The sequence below is a fragment of the Anser anser genome, assembly GCF_964211835.1.
Source record: "Anser anser genome assembly, chromosome: 11".
In the NCBI taxonomy this organism is placed as follows: Eukaryota; Metazoa; Chordata; class Aves; order Anseriformes; family Anatidae; genus Anser; species Anser anser.
In genome coordinates this window covers 24,456,536-24,473,489 of record NC_139732.1, presented here as the reverse complement: position 1 = coordinate 24,473,489, position 16,954 = coordinate 24,456,536, and the positions used below count along the sequence as shown (strand labels likewise).

The 16,954-nt window shown below is 51.8% G+C and overlaps 1 protein-coding gene and 1 long non-coding RNA gene across 4 annotated transcripts in view; one reads left to right on the top strand and one right to left on the bottom strand.

Moving 5' to 3' along the window:
- LOC310879932 (uncharacterized protein) overlaps nucleotides 1-8,737 on the bottom strand; it is a 51,699-nt gene extending 42,962 nt beyond the window's left edge. For all 3 annotated transcript variants that reach the window (XM_083794992.1, XM_083794994.1, XM_083794993.1), the window contains exons 1-5: nucleotides 8,612-8,737; nucleotides 7,875-8,025; nucleotides 4,331-4,404; nucleotides 4,006-4,105; nucleotides 2,073-2,362 (exon numbers count right to left, since the gene is read on the bottom strand). The gene's annotated coding sequence lies outside the window, so the exon portion shown is untranslated. The remainder of the gene's footprint in view (nucleotides 1-2,072; nucleotides 2,363-4,005; nucleotides 4,106-4,330; nucleotides 4,405-7,874; nucleotides 8,026-8,611) is intronic.
- A 150-nt stretch (nucleotides 8,738-8,887) lies between these two features.
- On the top strand, nucleotides 8,888-11,514 carry LOC310879934. The gene is made up of 2 exons (XR_014571263.1): nucleotides 8,888-9,156; nucleotides 9,241-11,514. It is a non-coding gene; the product is annotated as an uncharacterized lncRNA (long non-coding RNA).
- The last annotated feature ends 5,440 nt before the right edge of the window (nucleotides 11,515-16,954 follow it).

Sequence of the window (16,954 nt, the reverse complement as noted above, 5' to 3'; positions counted from 1 at the left end):
CATGGCTCCACGGTCGTTTCTTAACCGCTGTACTAGTCCTTTTACACAGGGTACAACGCAACAACCAAGGGCCGCCAAAACTCCTGCTGCCGCGATCAAGGCTGCAGATACGGACGCCAGGATCCCTTTCCCGACCCAAAATCCCGAACATCCCGCGAAGGAAGGGCCGCTTCCTAATTACTCTGCCCACTACCCTGCCACGGGCTGCAAGCCCCTGCAACGCCCCACCTACTGAGCCACCCTCCGCGCCACTACTGCCGGCCATTGAAGGGCAGCGGCGCTCATTCGCCCTCGCACACACGCACCCCCTCCCGCGCCCACCACCCCCACCTCACGGCCGCTGCTCCACCGCCCGCCCCCGCCCTCCCGGGGCTCAACCCGCCGCCCTCGCCCACTCTCGGGCGCTCCGCTCGCAGCCGCGACCCCCGAGCGCCCCGCCGCCGCGTCGCCGGGGCCTCCCAGCGGCCCCTTCGGGCCCCCGCGCGCCCGATTCGCTCGGCCCCGCGCCAAATTTGCATGCCCCGCCCCCGGCACCGCCTCTCCCTCCCCGCGGCTCGCCGCCCGCGTGCCCCGCCCACCGAGCCCCTGCGCCCGACCTCCGCTCCGCGCTGATTGGCGCAGCTCGGCCTCCTCTGGGCGTTCGCCCCGCCCCTTCGCCCGCCCGCCCTCCCCTCCCCTCCCCTCCGGCGTGATTTGCATGCCCCGCCCCTCTCCCCGGAGCCGCGCCGCCGCCCGCCGCCTCATTGGCCGGGGCCCCGGGCCGCCCGCCCCGGCGGCACCGAGCAGCGCCGCGGGACCTCCGCGCGGCCGGCCGGGCGGGCCGGGCCGCTCTCGTCGGCAAGGAAGGCCCGGGCGGCCGGCCGGGCGCGGCAGAAGGGGGAAGGCTGCCGCCGGCGGGGGCCCTCCGACCCTCCGTTCAGCGCCTGCGGACGCCTCCGGAGCGAGGCACGGGGCCGCGGGGCTCGGCCCGGCGCGGCGAGCGGGGGAGCGGAGCCGCCGCGCGAGGAGGGGCTGCGAGCGCTGAGCGCGCTCGGGCTGGAGGGGAGACGCTTTGTCTGCTCCGGGAGCCGGGAGGAGACGCGACCGGGACGGCGACCCGAGCTGGCCGCGAAGGGGCGTCCGGAACTGGGAAGGACGGCCGGGGGGCGGCTGCTGCTCAGGAACCGGCCGGGCAACCGGACACGCGCGCGGCGGTAGCTTTGCGTGTGCGTACACGCTGTTGTCGTTACTTTCTCTTAATTTGCTGTCCTATTAAACTGTCTTTATCTCAACGCGCACGCTTTACCCACCCCACCCCACCCCACCCCCGATTCTCCCGCCTTTCCCGGAGCGGGGGGACTGGAGGAACGGAGCGAGGAAACGGCTGCGCGGCGCTGAGCTGAGCGGCAGGTTGAAGCTCGGCAGCCGGAGAGGCTCCCGCTGCCCCGGCATCGCGGCCAGACCCCGTCGCCTTCCCCTCCCCCGACAGCTGAAGCTGTTCTGTGTTATGTAGCCCCGCTACATAACCTGCTCCCGTAAAGCTGGCAAGCGCCGTGTGCTCGGGGTGCGCGCTACTCCGTGCCCGGGGCGGCACCGGCACCGCGCCTCGGCGGCCCGACCCGGCCGCTGCCGCCCATAGTGCCGGCAAGCCCTGCACGGCACCTCCGCCCTCGGTTCCTCCGAGCCAATCACGGAGCGTTTCCGCCCTGAGTTAAGGCTAGCCGTGACGCCGCTTCCGCCCTGGGTTCCCAGCCAATCACGGAATGCTCCTGCCCTCACTGACGGCTCGCTCGGACACCGCATCCGCCCTCACGGTCCAGCCAATCACGGAGCCGTTTTGGCCCTCGGTGAGGGCACGCCCTGACGTCACTTCCGCCCCCGGTTCCCTCCCACGTAACGGGCCTCAAGGCAGTTTGTTCCCTTTAAACAATAACGGAGCGCGGCTGTGCTTCAGAACGATTGCATTTCTTGAAATCTCTATGAAGCAGTCCGTGAAATGTGATCTCGGACCCTCGCCTTTTAAGCATCAGAGGCAAACGTGCTATCTGTAGATGCTCCTTAGAAGCTAAACTGTCAGTCTGCAATTGTTTTACCTTTACTGCAACTCAGGACCGCACTCGGAGCGCGGACTCAATGCCGTGTGTGCTGTCTCCAGCTAGCTGTCAGGCACACGCTGCTCCACGGAGAAGTCAAATTTCCTCTGAAATTGCTTACCCAAACCAGCATGAGACGCAATAGGAAACTAGGGAGGAAGCAACCTCTCCTCTGCACTCAGAGTCCGTCCTGCCGTCAGCTACAGCATGGGACAGAAACCGTATTATTCAGATGCGGAGGTATCAAAGATGATCCTCTGAAGTCGCATCGGAGAACTTGAGGCTGGGGGCTGGCAGGAAGAAAAGTAACTAACAAGATGAGCCATCCTAAGTCTGTAAAAAAAAAAATAGAAAAAAGGAAAAAATAGAAAAAGGTCGGGGGGTGGGGGTGGGAAGGCAGTAAGAATCAGCCTGATAAAAGGTTTACAAATGAGATGAAGAAGAAGAGGAGAAGGGGAGAGATTGTCTATGCAAGGCAAGAGACCCAGGAGGCAAAGGCTGAAGTCTAGGCAGGCAGACTAGAATGTGACGAGGAAACATACTGGCTTTCTATGAAGAACAGAGCTAGCAGCAAGGAAGTAATAATGGCAGACGAGGGAGACTAGTGCCTTTTCCTTTCACGTGAACATACTCCCTTCACTAGAGCATACTCCCCTTCAGTATGAAACGAGGACCAACGCTCACAAAATTCAGTTATAAAATAGGAAGCTGCCCTTTGGCAGTCTCTTTCTAAGTGCCCATACCCATCACTTGCTCCTCAAACACTTGCTCATATGTTAGAGAAATGCTCAATCAGTCTTGCTAAAAATACTAGCAGTGAGAGCCTAGACTCATCGCTCCACAAGCGAGTGAAAGCAATCATTCTGCCTCGGTGCAAACATGCAGTATCAGTATGGGACAGACCACTCACAGCCTAGAGCTTCTACTTTCTGTGCTAATTTTTTTTAGCATATATTCTTAACAGTTGCGATTTGCTATTAGCAATCTATATCAAACATTTGATGTTTAATGGTAGCCTGCAACTCAGCTGCGTTCGGCATGGACAGGAAAGTGCTCATTGGTAGGAACCTCATAAATTGCAAGTTAAGCAGGGAACCTACGTTATAAGACACGTGCAGAAACCGCAGCACCTGAACGTAAGCTAACTCCTTCTCTACGCTGGGTATCAAAAACCAACCCTGAATAACTCTTGACATTGCAGAAGCAAGTCCCAAGAATGTGCCCGTAGAAAAAAAAAACTGGGATGGCAACAGAATTCATTTCAGAAGAGTCTTTTGAGGCAAGACTTCTTGCAGCCTTCCAGTAACTCACCAACAGAAATACACTTTTGTTATCAAAGATCTCTCTGCATTACAGTTTGCGACGTGCCAGTTTCACACATTTTCTAACCCAAGACCAGCTTCTCGATGCACCCCTCGAACGCAAAAGAACGGATTTAGTCTATGCTGCCTGAACTGTACTTTCCTCGGTCAGAAGGTAACATGGTTCGTTCCGGAAAGCATCATTTTTCAGTAACAACCTTCCCCACAGGGGCCAAACATCACGTTAACCAGCCCAGGAGATACTCATGCTATTTCATACATGACGATAACAGGGCAGATACTTGCTATATTCAATTCCTAAAGCAAGCCTCCTTTGGCAAAAGGAAACGCTATTTATTTATTTATTTAGATTTTTATTTTTTTTTTTAAACAATGCCGTGGGTTGCTGTTTTCAAAGGCCTCTCTGTCTTCTCTGATGAAGACATCTCTCATGTAATTATGGAAGCTGCAGCTGTTTCCACTGACAAGCTCTCAAAGTCCTGGGCTCACTAACCTGTGACAGCCGTAATATCCAATTGCAGGTGACGGAATATTCTAGTTCTGCTCATTTCCTTTGAGGCCCAGAAAAGCTCATGACAACAGGAGTACCATGAAAGGACCCATAATATTACCTTTATTTTCAGCTTCTTCTAAGTCCTTCTCGTTTGCCAAGAGAATTTCTTCTCTCTGATCAGGTAACAAGTCAGCAAGACGATAATCAATCTCCGCTCTCTGAAAGAGAAAAGTTTCTGAACTGCATCCTTATATGAAGTCCGTGGTGTTTGACATCTGGCTCACTTCAGCTCATTTCTACTGACACATCTTCCCACCGTCTTGACTCCCTGAATGCTTGGAGCCAGCTGATTTTTTCCAGGACCCATTTGTGTTATAAACCTGTATTTTAAGGCTTGCCACATGTTCCCAACCTTAAAGAGTGAGCACATACTGTTCTCTCACCTGCTCAGGCTGCAGAGCTGCCAGGGTCCTGCCACCAGCTCGAGCCCTTTCACCCTGCTGCTCTGCTGAAGGGCCTGCCAAAACAAACAAACAAACAAACAAAACACAACCACAAGACACGCAGACAAAGGTTACAGCCCATGTGGGAGGAAACGAACGCTAACCTTTCATCTTCCAACTCCTTACTCAAAGCAGGAAAACAGGTACGGTCCTAATAGACATATCAAAGAAATTCACTGTATGCCAGAACAGGAAAATCTGTATCAGATACCAAAATGCTGCCACGGTCCCCGAGCACAGCCCTTTTCAAGGCATCACGGAGATTCAGCAAGATCATCCAGGTCATAGGGGACAAACAAGCTCGTATCAAAGCTGCACACAGCTTGTATCAAAAAGACTTGACAAAGAGCAAAAGAATACAAGGACGGCTAAATCTCAGGACAGATTTAGGAGAAAACTGAAAACAGGGAGGCATCCTTTGAAAAAGTTTAATTAGACAACTAACGAAAAGAGAAAAGATTGCAAAACAACACGGGAATGTACAAACAGCGCTGGAAGCCAAAAGCGGCCTGAGTAACAGCTTGCAGAATAGCTGCTCTCTCCACGCCTCTCCCTGTGCACGCTGAAGGGTTCCTACGGAAGAAAGGTTTTCTTCTTGGCGTGGATATCAAAGAACCTGTCTCAAACTGAAACGATACAGAACAAGTTTTGAAACAGAAGCAGAAGTAACAAGTCAAAAGGCTCACGCAGCATTTCACTAAGGAGTTCTCAAGTAGCTCACGGATAAGCTACGTTTTCATTTTTAACTCTCTTGAAATTGTCTGTAGGACAGATGACTTGAAATGTGACTAATAGGCCCGGACTTCTATTTCAGAAGCGTCCTACAGAAATTGCCAGAGCAGGAATTCCCACGTTAAGGAAAATAACAGGAGGTAAGAAAAGAACTAGCGGACACTTGATTAAGAAGACTTAATTAAGGAGCGTTAAAACAGCTTTTTAAAGCGAGGTCATACTTTATAAAGTAGAGCGTATTTTCGTGTTCTTTGAAAAAAAGTGACACACGCGAGGAGATAAGAGTTCATTTTAAAAAGTTACCTGAGTATTTCAAGCGTGTTTTGGAAGACAGAAGACAAAAGAAAGAATGGGAGTAACCACGTTCCACGGTAGAGGAAGGGTCGCAGTAAGATTTCACCTTTACTTTTGCTGTTCACCATATTTGTAATCGTCTGAGACGTGGGGTTACAAGATGAAAAGCTTTATAGCTGATACAAATTTATTGCAGTAGGACAAAGTGAAAAGCGCTGATATCGCACTTTTTCCCAGAAAGGAACTTCTCGGAAAAGGAGCTAAGTTTCCTGGTGGACGCCAACTTGAACACGAAACAGCAATGTGCCTTTGCTGCAAAAGCAGCTGAGGGTATCCTGGGTGGCATTAGGCAAAGTATTGCCAGCAGGTCAAGAAAGGCGATCCTCCGCCTCTGCTCAGGAACGGTGAGGCCGCACCTGGAGTGCTGGGCCTGGGCCTCCCAGTACAGGAGAGACCTGGACACACTGCAAAGAGTCCAACGGAGGGCCACGAGGACGGTAAGGGACTGAAGCACCTTTCCTATGAGGACAGGCTGGGAGAGCTGGGACCGTTCGGCCTGGAGAAGAGGAGGCTTGGAGGGGACCTCATCGACGTCTGTAAATACACGAAGGGAGGGTGGAAGGAAGACAAAGCCAGACTTTTCTAACTGGTACCCAAGGAACAAAAAAGGAGGCAACAGACACAGGCCGAAACATAGGATGTTCCCCTCCTGTGGTTTCCTGAACATCAGTAAATACTTTTTCGCTGTGAGGGTGACTGAGCACTAGCGTAGGCTGCCCAGGGAGGTCGTGGAGTCACAGTCTTTGTGAGGTTTCAAAACCTGTCTGGACGTGGTCCTGGAAAACCAGATCTGGGTGGCTCTGCTTGAGCAGGGGTGTTGGACCAGGTGACCTCTGGAGGTCCTTCCGACCTCAACCAGCCTGTGATTCCTTTGCAGCCGCTATGCAACCAAATAGCGAGTACAATTCAAAGCAGATAAACGTGAAGAAATGCAGAGGCAAAAGGGGAAATCAGGCCTCGGTACTGCACATAATCCTATGAAAACATCACCCCAATGCTCATCAGCGTCGAAGAGCAACTTACACGTTTAAGCTTTTGGAAAAGGCCTAGGAAAGGCAACAAGAAACATCACCAGTCTGATCAAAACTCAAAGTTAGCCTTGCTATCTCATAAACTGAAGGTTCATTTGCATCTTGGATGCTACACAGAATTTTATTTTTGCCTATCTTAAAAAGGTCACAGTAGAATAAAAACAGTTTCAGCCAAGAGAAACAGGGATCGCCAAACTTTTGGAACAGTTTCTATCATTTTTGTTGTTTTTTTTCCTGAGGCAGTCATTTCAACTAGAATCAACCATGAAATCCATCTGAAACAGCTGGAAGAAACTGTGGTTATGAAAAGCCAACCTCCTCCTTCCTTCTCGGGGCCTACAATATGGACCAAAGTCCAGAAGCCACCGAAGGAAACACGTCTGGAGATGATAAAAAGAGTACGTGATTTTGTTGATGTCCTGGTGTGAAACTGTACCTACCACCTTCCTCTTTCCAGAAAAGTACCTTCAACATCAACAGGTGACAGACTTCACGGCAGCACAGCTCACAAGACTAGACCGGTATCAACCACACATCTGGGAGACAGAAAAGCTAGCAAGCTCCAGGTATCTGGAAAGCAATATCCAGGACGTGTAAAGTACCCATAAATCACTGAAAGACAGAATCCACTGCCGGAAGAAGCAAACGATTGTAGAATAGCGTTCGGCTTATATGCAGGGAAAGACTATGTATTTAGAATCAGGAGTATTACTCATGACTATATACAATTCCGAGGAGCTAGCAGAAGTACCGTAGCGTCCACACAGGGCGTGCCTTCCAATCCTTTTACCGGCTTTGTTGCCCTCCTCTGTACGCTTTCAGGGATCTTAACGTTCTTTTTATATCGTAGAGCCCAGAATCGCACACAATATTGAAGGAGAGGCTTCGCCAACGCTAAATACAGTGGGAGAATCACCTCTTTTGACCAGCTGGCTACGCTGTGTTTAATATATCCCAAAATGCTAGACGATAACCTGTGCTTCTGAATCCTTTAGCTATCTTCCCAGGGCCCTGAAATTTATTTTGATTGAACGCAGACTTCTTGCTGCAACTTTGTTGGTACCCACGTGAAAGAGCAGGAGTAGGGAATAATCTGAAGTTTGAACTAAGCTCGTAAGCTCGCTAGCAATGTCCCTGATCCAAGCCCCAGGCAGGTAGAAAAGCTCAGCTGTAGAGTCACGTGTATTTGTACCCGCTCATTTCTTCACCTGCCAGTTTATTGTGCTACAGACGTTACAGAACACACAAACTGCAAGGTTACTACTACCTTTTGTAACCGATGCGACCTTTGGTAGGGCTAGCCGTCTAAGAGAGCCACCAAAATCCCCTTCACGCCTGGATTTCACCCGGAGGTCGCTGCGACTTACCCGGACAGCTGGGACAGACGGGCTGCTCTTTCTCCTGGGAAACCTGCAACTGCAGCACGCCAGCTGCAGCTTTCCTCCCTTCAGCTGCCGCGCCACCTTCGCTCGGCGACAAACCCCGCGGGGGTCCCAGCGGCGGGGAGCTGCTTCTGCCCTGGTGAGCCGCAGGGAAAGGAGAGAGCCGGCCGTCAGCACGCGGGGGGAGGAAAACCTCCGAGGCGCAGCCCGACGATCGAGCGCAGCGAGGACCCGCGCCCGGCCGCCGCAGCCCCCCCCCCTCCCGGCCCGACGCTCCGGGGAAGCGCCCCCGAAGGCTCTCGCTCGCCTCACCGCCGGCAGCCGCGCTCGCAGCCAGCGGCAACCTGCGCCTCCCGGCGCGCACGGCCCAGCCCCGGCCCCGGCCCCGGCCCCGGCTCGGGGAAAGACCGGCCGCGCGCCACAGAACTACAGCTCCCAGCATGCCGCGGGACGGAGCAGTCCATCCGCCCCAGAGGGGAGTCGGTCAAGCGCACGCAACCGCCCCCCCCCGCGCCGCTTCGCCCCCCTCTCCCCCAGCCCTCCGAAGCCCCGCGCAGTGCAGACCCCGCCGCACGCCCGGTCCGCTCCGCTCCGGCGCGGCGCCGCCCCCGCCCCGCACAAGGGCCGTTTCCGCAGAAGCTGCCGACCGCGTGGCGCCCCAACCGCCCGCCGCCTCGTCCCCTCCCGGCCCGGCCCGGCCCGGGGCGGCACCGACCACCAACCTCGTTGCGGCACCGCGCCTCGGCGGCCCGGCCCGAGCTGAGCCCAGCGCGGCCCGGCCCGACAGCTTCCACCCATAGTGCCGGCAAGCCCTACACGGCACCTCCGCCCTGGGTTCCTCCGAGCCAATCACAGAGCGCTTCCGCCCTGAGTTAAGGCTAGCCGTGACGCCACTTCCGCCCTCATGTTCCCAGCCAATCACGGCGCCGCTTCCCTGTGGGAAGGCGACCCTGAGGCTGCCCCTGTGATGCCTTTTTTTTATTTTATTTTTTTTATTTTTTTTTTAAAGAAGGGCGGGGTGTTCTTGGTCCTCTCTCGTCAAGTATATCTGCGAGAAACATCTCAAATAATTTTCTTGACACACGATTTTCTCTGAGGCTATTTTATTCGCGGTTGCAGTGGCGGGCGTCCTGCCGATCAGGAGCGCATTGCAGTAAGCACAGCATCAACTTTTATTCCCTGTTCCCCGACGCCCGATCCCCTCCCCTGTGTCCTCATTGGCCGAGTACTGCAGGTTCACAAACTGCTCGACGCTCCTCTATACCATGTACGTACAATTTTACTTCTTTTTCAACCCTTTAATTTCTCCCTTCTTATTTCCTTTTTTTTTTTCCCCTTTCTTATGTTTCAGGAACCTGTGATCTTTGTTTTACCGTTCCCATGCTGCTCAGCCTGTTTTTCCTCAAGCTTCTGCCTTATTTCGGAACAGTGAGGCCGCCTACTGTCCGCTTACCCACGTGGCGTTTCTCCTCATTATGACTGCACAACTACCTCGGAATACAGAAAATTAGTTCTCTACTGTAAAAACACAACTTAGTTTCTCACAGTTCCCTCCTCTCCTTTCCTTACTCCTACTGTTGTTTTTGCACCTCTTCACGTACCGCGCTCTTGAGTTTCTCCAACGTTAAGGCGCAATAGTCTTTTTCGGATGTCACGGGGGATGGTAGGCGTACAATGCCATTATTTTTACAATACCAACAAATAGTTGTTTGAGCCAATTCTGTTCAGGTAACCACGAAGTTAGTTTCTCCCAAATGTTTCTAAATGCCCAGGAACTGTCATCTTGAGCTACTCTGTGTAGGATCTTCCCCCCCACACACCCCCCAGTATACTTTTTTTTTCCCCCCAAATATCAGTCAAATTCGTCCCGTTTGATCTACGTATATACAGCAACTAGTATTAATTACAGTGCACGCTCCTCCTTATGAGGTTATTAATGAATCGAATACTATTTGATTCTACAGTCCTATTTTTGCAAACTTATCAAACTTATTTTCTAGTTCTTCAGTTGTAGCGGAGATATTTACAATCACTTTTTCTAATTCACCCACCCCTAACCAAGGTAAAAACCACCTTGCAAAGCTGTGAAATACTAGAGAATTTTACTAGAGAATTGTCTGGAGTCCGCTTAATCCTGCGTGTGGTCTCAAGGGGCCTTTGGCTTTGTGGGTCTTCAATAATAGTTACGTTTGGAATTATTGCCTCCAGGGTGCAAGCTCCCTTCCATCCCAGGGGCAACACCTTCCTGGCTTTATTGCCACGTACCCAGTACCACCTCTCGCCATTTGGGACAGGCCATCCAGTTGCAGGATTCTCACGTTGCATCTGGCGTGCGCTATGTATATTGGCGTTCCTGTGGCTACCATATTTGGTGCAGTGTGGATTATTCCCTGCGTGGATAGTTCCACACCCAGGGTCAGTACTATCGCCCCCTGAGTTTCTATCAATGTTGTTTAAAAGGCACCTTCGATAACGCGGTATATTGTAGCCAGGATTACGCGCAGGGAGTGTGAGAAACACTCCGTAGCCAGTAGCTTAGGCTCAGGCGAGGGTCTCAGTGAAGCAGTAATTTATTCGCGATCGCAATGGCACACGTCCCACAAGCAGGAGCGCGCCTACTAGTCACACAGTACGGTTTATGTACTTTCTTTCTCAACGACCGGGACCCTCCCCTGTTTCCCCATTGACTGGGTATTCCGGGTTCACAACCTATCCGACGCTTCACAGACACTACGTGGCCTTCAGTTGCCGGCCTGTTTCAAATTTCTTTTGACTTTTTTACTGTTTGAAGTGGTAATGTTTCTTCACTGATCTGACTTGACACCGTGATTTTCACCTAGCTGCTCTGAGGAGTCCGGTTGTCTGCATTTTACAAGGTTGTCCGTTAAGCTTTCTTATCACTGGGAGCCTATCTCAACACCGCATTCCTTCCCTCTAAACAACGTAACTCTGCAAAAACAACATTTTTATTCCCACAATTCCCCCCTTTTCTTCTTTATAAATTGTTGATTTTTGCAAAACTTTTCTCTGCGGTGTAATTTGGTAGATCTCTTCCTCTTCTTCACCTTCTTTGCTTTCCATCCCCTCTAATATCATCACCTTACGTGAGTAAGGTGGTGGCTCCACGGTCATTTCTTTCGATAGTGCAGTTTCAGTGAACCGCTGTACTAGTCCTTTTACACAGGGGATAATGCAACAACCAAGGGTCGTCAAAACTCCTGCTACTACGATCAAGGATGCAGATACGGACGCTAGGACCCCTTTCCATTTACCAAACCAAGATTCCGAACATCCTGTGATGGAAGTGCCTGTTCCTAATCATACTGCCAATTCACTGGCAAGGGTGGTAAGCCCTTGCAACGCTCTAGTTACTGTGCCATCTGGGGCAGTATTGTTGGGTATAAAAGTGCAACAATGGTTGCTCAGTATCACACACACACACACACACACACACACCTCCTTTCTCCGCGATCAACATATCTAATCTATTCTGTTTTCCCAAGCCATTTTGCTGGTGGCATCTAGTTGTTCAGCGATTTCTCTTATCGCATCCCTTGTATGATTTATGAATATCTGCTGACTATAATAAATACTCTTATTGATTGTTACCCACCAGAACAGCGACTCAAACCCTGCAGCAATTTGATTCCTGGCTTTCTGTTCATCGGGAACTCCTCTAGGCACCCCAAGAGAATCTATGTACCCTCTATCATCAAATGATATTCCTAAGCCTCTTTTACTTCTTCTGGGTATTTGTGATGTTTCTCTTTCAAATGCCAGGGTGAAGGGTATAGCTAATTGAACAAGTGCAAAAATGCCTCCCGAATTAGATGGTAGGGTGCACCATAAGATCTTCCCTCCGCAGTACCACCACAGATCTGCCCTGGGGATCTCAAGTCTTGAGCAGTTTCCCATCAGGTCCTTGGTAGCATTCAAGGTCCTCGTGCACAAGGCAAATTCTCCCAGATGCCGGGTAGCGCTCACACCCTGCCCTGAGAGGCAAGCTGCATGGTCACCTTTAGCTGTAGAGAATGCAGGGGGAACCCTGATATTGCTATCACGCAAGGAAGGGAACAGCAAAGAGAGAGACTTACAGGCCTCATTTCCCCAGGCAGTCTTTTCTTGGTACAATGCAATCATACATCGCATCCCCTGGGAATCCCTGGTCCACCCCAATGGGAAGGGCACTATCCGGGCAGTCGGTCGTCCCGAGGCACAAGCATAGCAAGTGCTACGGTTGAGACTCTGGACAGCATATTTGACCCATTCTATCCAGGCATTCACATCCCCATACCCTGTTTCAATCTCAAATGTTTGAACTGCCACATTTCAAAGAGAGCCTCCTGTTTTCTCCTTGAGTTTCTCCCTTTCTCTGATGGCAATAGAGGATCGTTTCCATACAGCTGTTCTCAATCTGGCTGTTGGGTCTCTCCCAGTTACTTGTTCTCTCTGCTCAGTTGTCATTGGGCATTTAAATCTCCACAAGCTAACACCTCACAAGCATCAAACATGACAGATTGTGGTACATAACCCTCTGTCACATTCACCCCTATTTTGACGGGGTATCCCATCTTACTATTATCTGGTCATGCCTTTTCCAAGTTGCCAATTGACCAAGCCCTTCTCTGAGGCCTACAGTCACTAGAAACAAAATTAATAGTTGATTTTTCCCGGTCATTATTTTTAACCCTTAGGTTTCCAAATAATTACCAATACAAAGAGTAAGATATATGTACCCTACTACTAGAACAAAAACCCCTTGGGAGCACTTTGATTCGCTATAGGCCAGTCCTTTCTCTCAATCACAAGTCACACTCATTAGTTACCTGTGAAAATAAAAGGTTAGTTTACAACTGTAAGCTTTTATCCTGCTCACAGTCCACTACGAGATTTTTCTCTTCGATTTCAACTTCCAACAAGTCTTCTGTAGGAACAGCTTCCCAGGTACTAGGGTCGACGGATGCCTTCACTCGAGTATAGTGAGTCCAGCCTTTTTGTGCAGTTCTTACGGCTGTTTCAGTGGTTAGTAGTACTTGGAATAGTCCTTCCCATTCAGGCCGGAGTTTTGATTCTTTCCAGGTCCGAATCAGGACCCAATTTCCTGGTTGATGGTGGAGAATGGGGAATTCCAAAGGTGGGGTTTGAGCCAACAACCCACGGGTCCTGAGAGATGACAAAGAAGAGGACAACCCCAGAATACAGTTCTTAGGAAACTTCTCTTGTTTCGAATTGTGGTATCTCATCCCTTCTGCCCAGATAGGGGAATGCGAACAGCATCTCATACGGTGAAATTCCTATATCATTTCTTGGTGCTGTTTGAACCTGGAGGAGTGCTAAAGGTAATCATTCTACCCAAGGAAGTTGGGCTTCTAACACTAATTTAGTTAATTGCTTCTTTAACGTCTGGTTCATTCGCTCTACCTTCCCAGAAGAGGAGGGATGCCAGGGGGTGTGAAAATTGCATTCAGTCTCTAAGGCCTGCATTAGCCCTTGCAGTACTCGTGAAGCGAGATGACTTCCGTGACCTGAATCAATGTTTTCAACTATCCCATATCTAGGGACTATTTGCTCCGGTGATACCTTAGCCACCGTGTTCGCAGTGGCAGATACCGAGGGGAAAGCTTACACCCATCCGGTCAACTAGGACAAACAAGTACTTTAGTCTCCCTACTTTAGGTAACTCGGTAAAGTCTACCTGTATGCTTTGGAAAGGTCAAATCCCTGGCTCCCGTCCCCCTCTAGATGGGTTACGGATGACCTTTTTATTTACCTTTTGACATACGGTACATCCTCTGCATATTTGCTTCGCTACAGTGTATACTCCTACACAGACATACTTTCTTAGCACAACATCACACATTGCTTGCACCTCCCAGTGACTCTCTTGATGTAAAACAGTTAATATTTGCCTCATTGGTGCTTTATTCAGCATTTCTCTCCCATCAGGGAGTATCCATTTTCCCTCAGACTTCGTGGTGCCTGATTCCTTAAAAAAAAAAAAAATCTCTCAAAACTTTTTAATTCTTTCTTAGTTTTCAACAATTCCCTGAATCCTCTCTGGATTTATTCTTTGTTTTCCCTCAGACATTAGATGCCTTAAATACCTGACTTCTCCTTCTACATATTGTAATTTCTTTTTCAATACTCCCGAGCCGAATAGCTTGTCGAATAGCTTGTCAGTAGCTTCCTTCACAACTGTTTTCTCCTGTCCTGACAATAAATGATCATCTACATATTTGTAACAGTAATACCTCCTCGGGAGGTTGTAATTGCTCCAAAATCTGTTCTAGAACTTGCCCAAATAAATTGGTGGCCCTGTAAACCCCTGAGGTAAAACTGTCCATCTGTATTGTTGCTTCCGCCCCCATTTCAGGGTCTTTCCAGTCAGAGGTGAATAGATCTTTGCTCTCAGGGCCTGAGAGCACTCCATTAATAACACTGTTATTCCAGTCTAACAATTTGCTATTTGAATGCCCAATTTCATCATCAAATCCCTTCCCAACAAGTTAGTCCCTGCCTTTGGTACATACAGTAATTGCCCAGTAATCATTTTATCCCCTACTCTCAGCCTGGTATCCCCCAAAAGTGGGGCTGTTATCCCAGCCCCTTCTACCCCCATCACTTTTAGGGTTTCATTAGTTAATTTAATCCCTGATACTTTACAAGCCAGTAATGATCTAGCTGCCCCAGTGTATTAGGTTCACATACCAAGGTTTGGGGGGGGGAGAGGGGGGGTGGAGCAGGCTGCCCGCCCCCCCCCCCCATACTTGGGAAACTGACCAAACACCACAGCAAATATACCAAAACTTCTAGACTGTTACTTAGATAATGCCTTCATCCTCTTTCCCTGCTCATTCAACTTCAAACAGCCCTGTCAAACACTACATACCCCACCTTTAACACCTTCAATAACCCTTTTTAACACTTCTATCTTTCTCCAGCCTGTACTTTCCCATTTTCCTTCTCTCCTCCTTCTTCCACTCTGGATATTCCTATTTGAAACGACCAGCCTGGCCACACTTCAAAGCCTGTCTTTCCTTGCCTGCTATTCCTTCATCTCTCTTCCTCTCCTTTCCATCCTGGCCCTGACTCCCCCAGATGATTTTCTTCCTCTCTCTCCAACCCTCTGCCTCACTACCTGCTACGCTGTCAATACCATTAGTTTCGCTCTCTGCTTTTCCTTCTCATCTCCCCTCCCGATATACACCTCCAGGGCCTCCCGCAGGAGGGCCCCCCACAGTGACTGTTCACTACATCCCCCCACCTTCTGGAGCTTTTTCTGTGTATCTTGCCAGGCTTTAATCACAAAATGAACTTTCAAGAGACCTTGGGATACCAGGTCCTTGGGATTCATCCACGAGTACTTTCCCATTCTGACCCCAAATCTCTCATATGATTTCTGTGTTGTGAATTATTATTATTCCAGCCAAGATCAGCAAGGATCCTACTAGTTGTTACCTAACAAAGAAGGACGTACCTATCTCTACTTGGAAACGCATCAGTCCGTAGACTCTGACCCACCTAAAGACCCCTGCAACTGACTGAAGCAAAAACAAAGCACTTACCCCAAACTGCAGCCCAGGCAGAATGAGCTCTCTGATGGGATGCCTGTGACTCAATTACCATTAGGCCCTGCCTGGAACCCAAAGCCAACCACCTGGGAAAGGGGAGGGGCAAAGCACAAGAAAGTAGAAAGCAGAAAGAGAGCAGGAGAAGCAGCAGCTGTTTTTCTTTTCCTTTATGTTTTTCTAGCTTATCTGAACAGCATGCAGAGTGCAGACCGGAGAACTGGCGTCTCTCTAGAAGCAACAATACCAATGCTTTTGCTTCAGCTTTGAATATTGAAATGACAATATGAGAAAGCAAGTTACTGAAGCTAACTGGAATTAGCTCAACTTTTCTTCTGCACAGGAAGAAAAATCTAGCAGCATAACAGATTACACCCCAAAACCAAAATCAATGTAGTAACATCACTCGCAGGAAAAAATGTAGTAAATGATGTAGTAACATCACTCGCGGCCCCGCGGCGCCTGCAGTACCCACTTTTGACCACCAGGCGGCGGCAGAGGGCGCCAGGGGGCGCCAACGCGCATGCGCGGCCCCGGGGCGCCTGCAGTACCCACTTTTGGCCACCAGGCGGCGGCAGAGGGCGCCAGAGGGCGCCACAGCGCATGCGCGGCCCCGGGGCGCCTGCAGTACCCACTTTTGGCCACCAGGCGGCGGCAGAGGGCGCCAGGGGCGCCACCGCGCATGCGTGGCCCCGGGGCGCCTGCAGTACCCACTTTTGGCCACCAGGCGGCAGAAGAGGGCGCCAGGGGGCGCCACAGCGCATGCGCGGCCCCGCGGCGCCTGCAGTACCCACTTTTGGCCACCAGGCGGCGGCAGAGGGCGCCAGATGGCGCCACCGCGCATGCGGGGCCCCGGGGCGCCTGCAGTACCCACTTTTGGCCACCAGGCGGCGGCAGAGGGCGCCAGGGGGCGCCACCGCGCATGCGCGGCCCCGCGGCGCCTGCAGTACCCACTTTTGGCCACCAGGCGGCGGCAGAGGGCGCCACCGCGCATGCGGGGCCCCGGGGCGCCTGCAGTACCCACTTTTGGCCAGCAGGCGGCGGCAGAGGGCGCCAGGGGGCGCCACCGCGCATGCGCGGCCCCGCGGCGCCTGCAGTACCCACTTTTGGCCACCAGGCGGCGGCAGAGGGCGCCAGGGGGCGCCACCGCGCATGCGCGGCCCCGCGGCGCCTGCAGTACCCACTTTTGGCCACCAGGCGGCGGCAGAGGGCGCCAGGGGGCGCCACCGCGCATGCGCGGCCCCGCGGCGCCTGCAGTACCCACTTTTGGCCACCAGGCGGCGGCAGAGGGCGCCAGGGGCGCCACCGCGCATGCGCGGCCCCGCGCCGCCTACAGTACCCACTTTTGGCCACCAGGCGGCGGCAGAGGGCGCCAGGGGCGCCACCGCGCATGCGTGGCCCCGGGGCGCCTGCAGTACCCACTTTTGGCCACCAGGCGGCAGAAGAGGGCGCCAGGGGGCGCCACAGCGCATGCGCGGCCCCGGGGCGCCTGCAGTA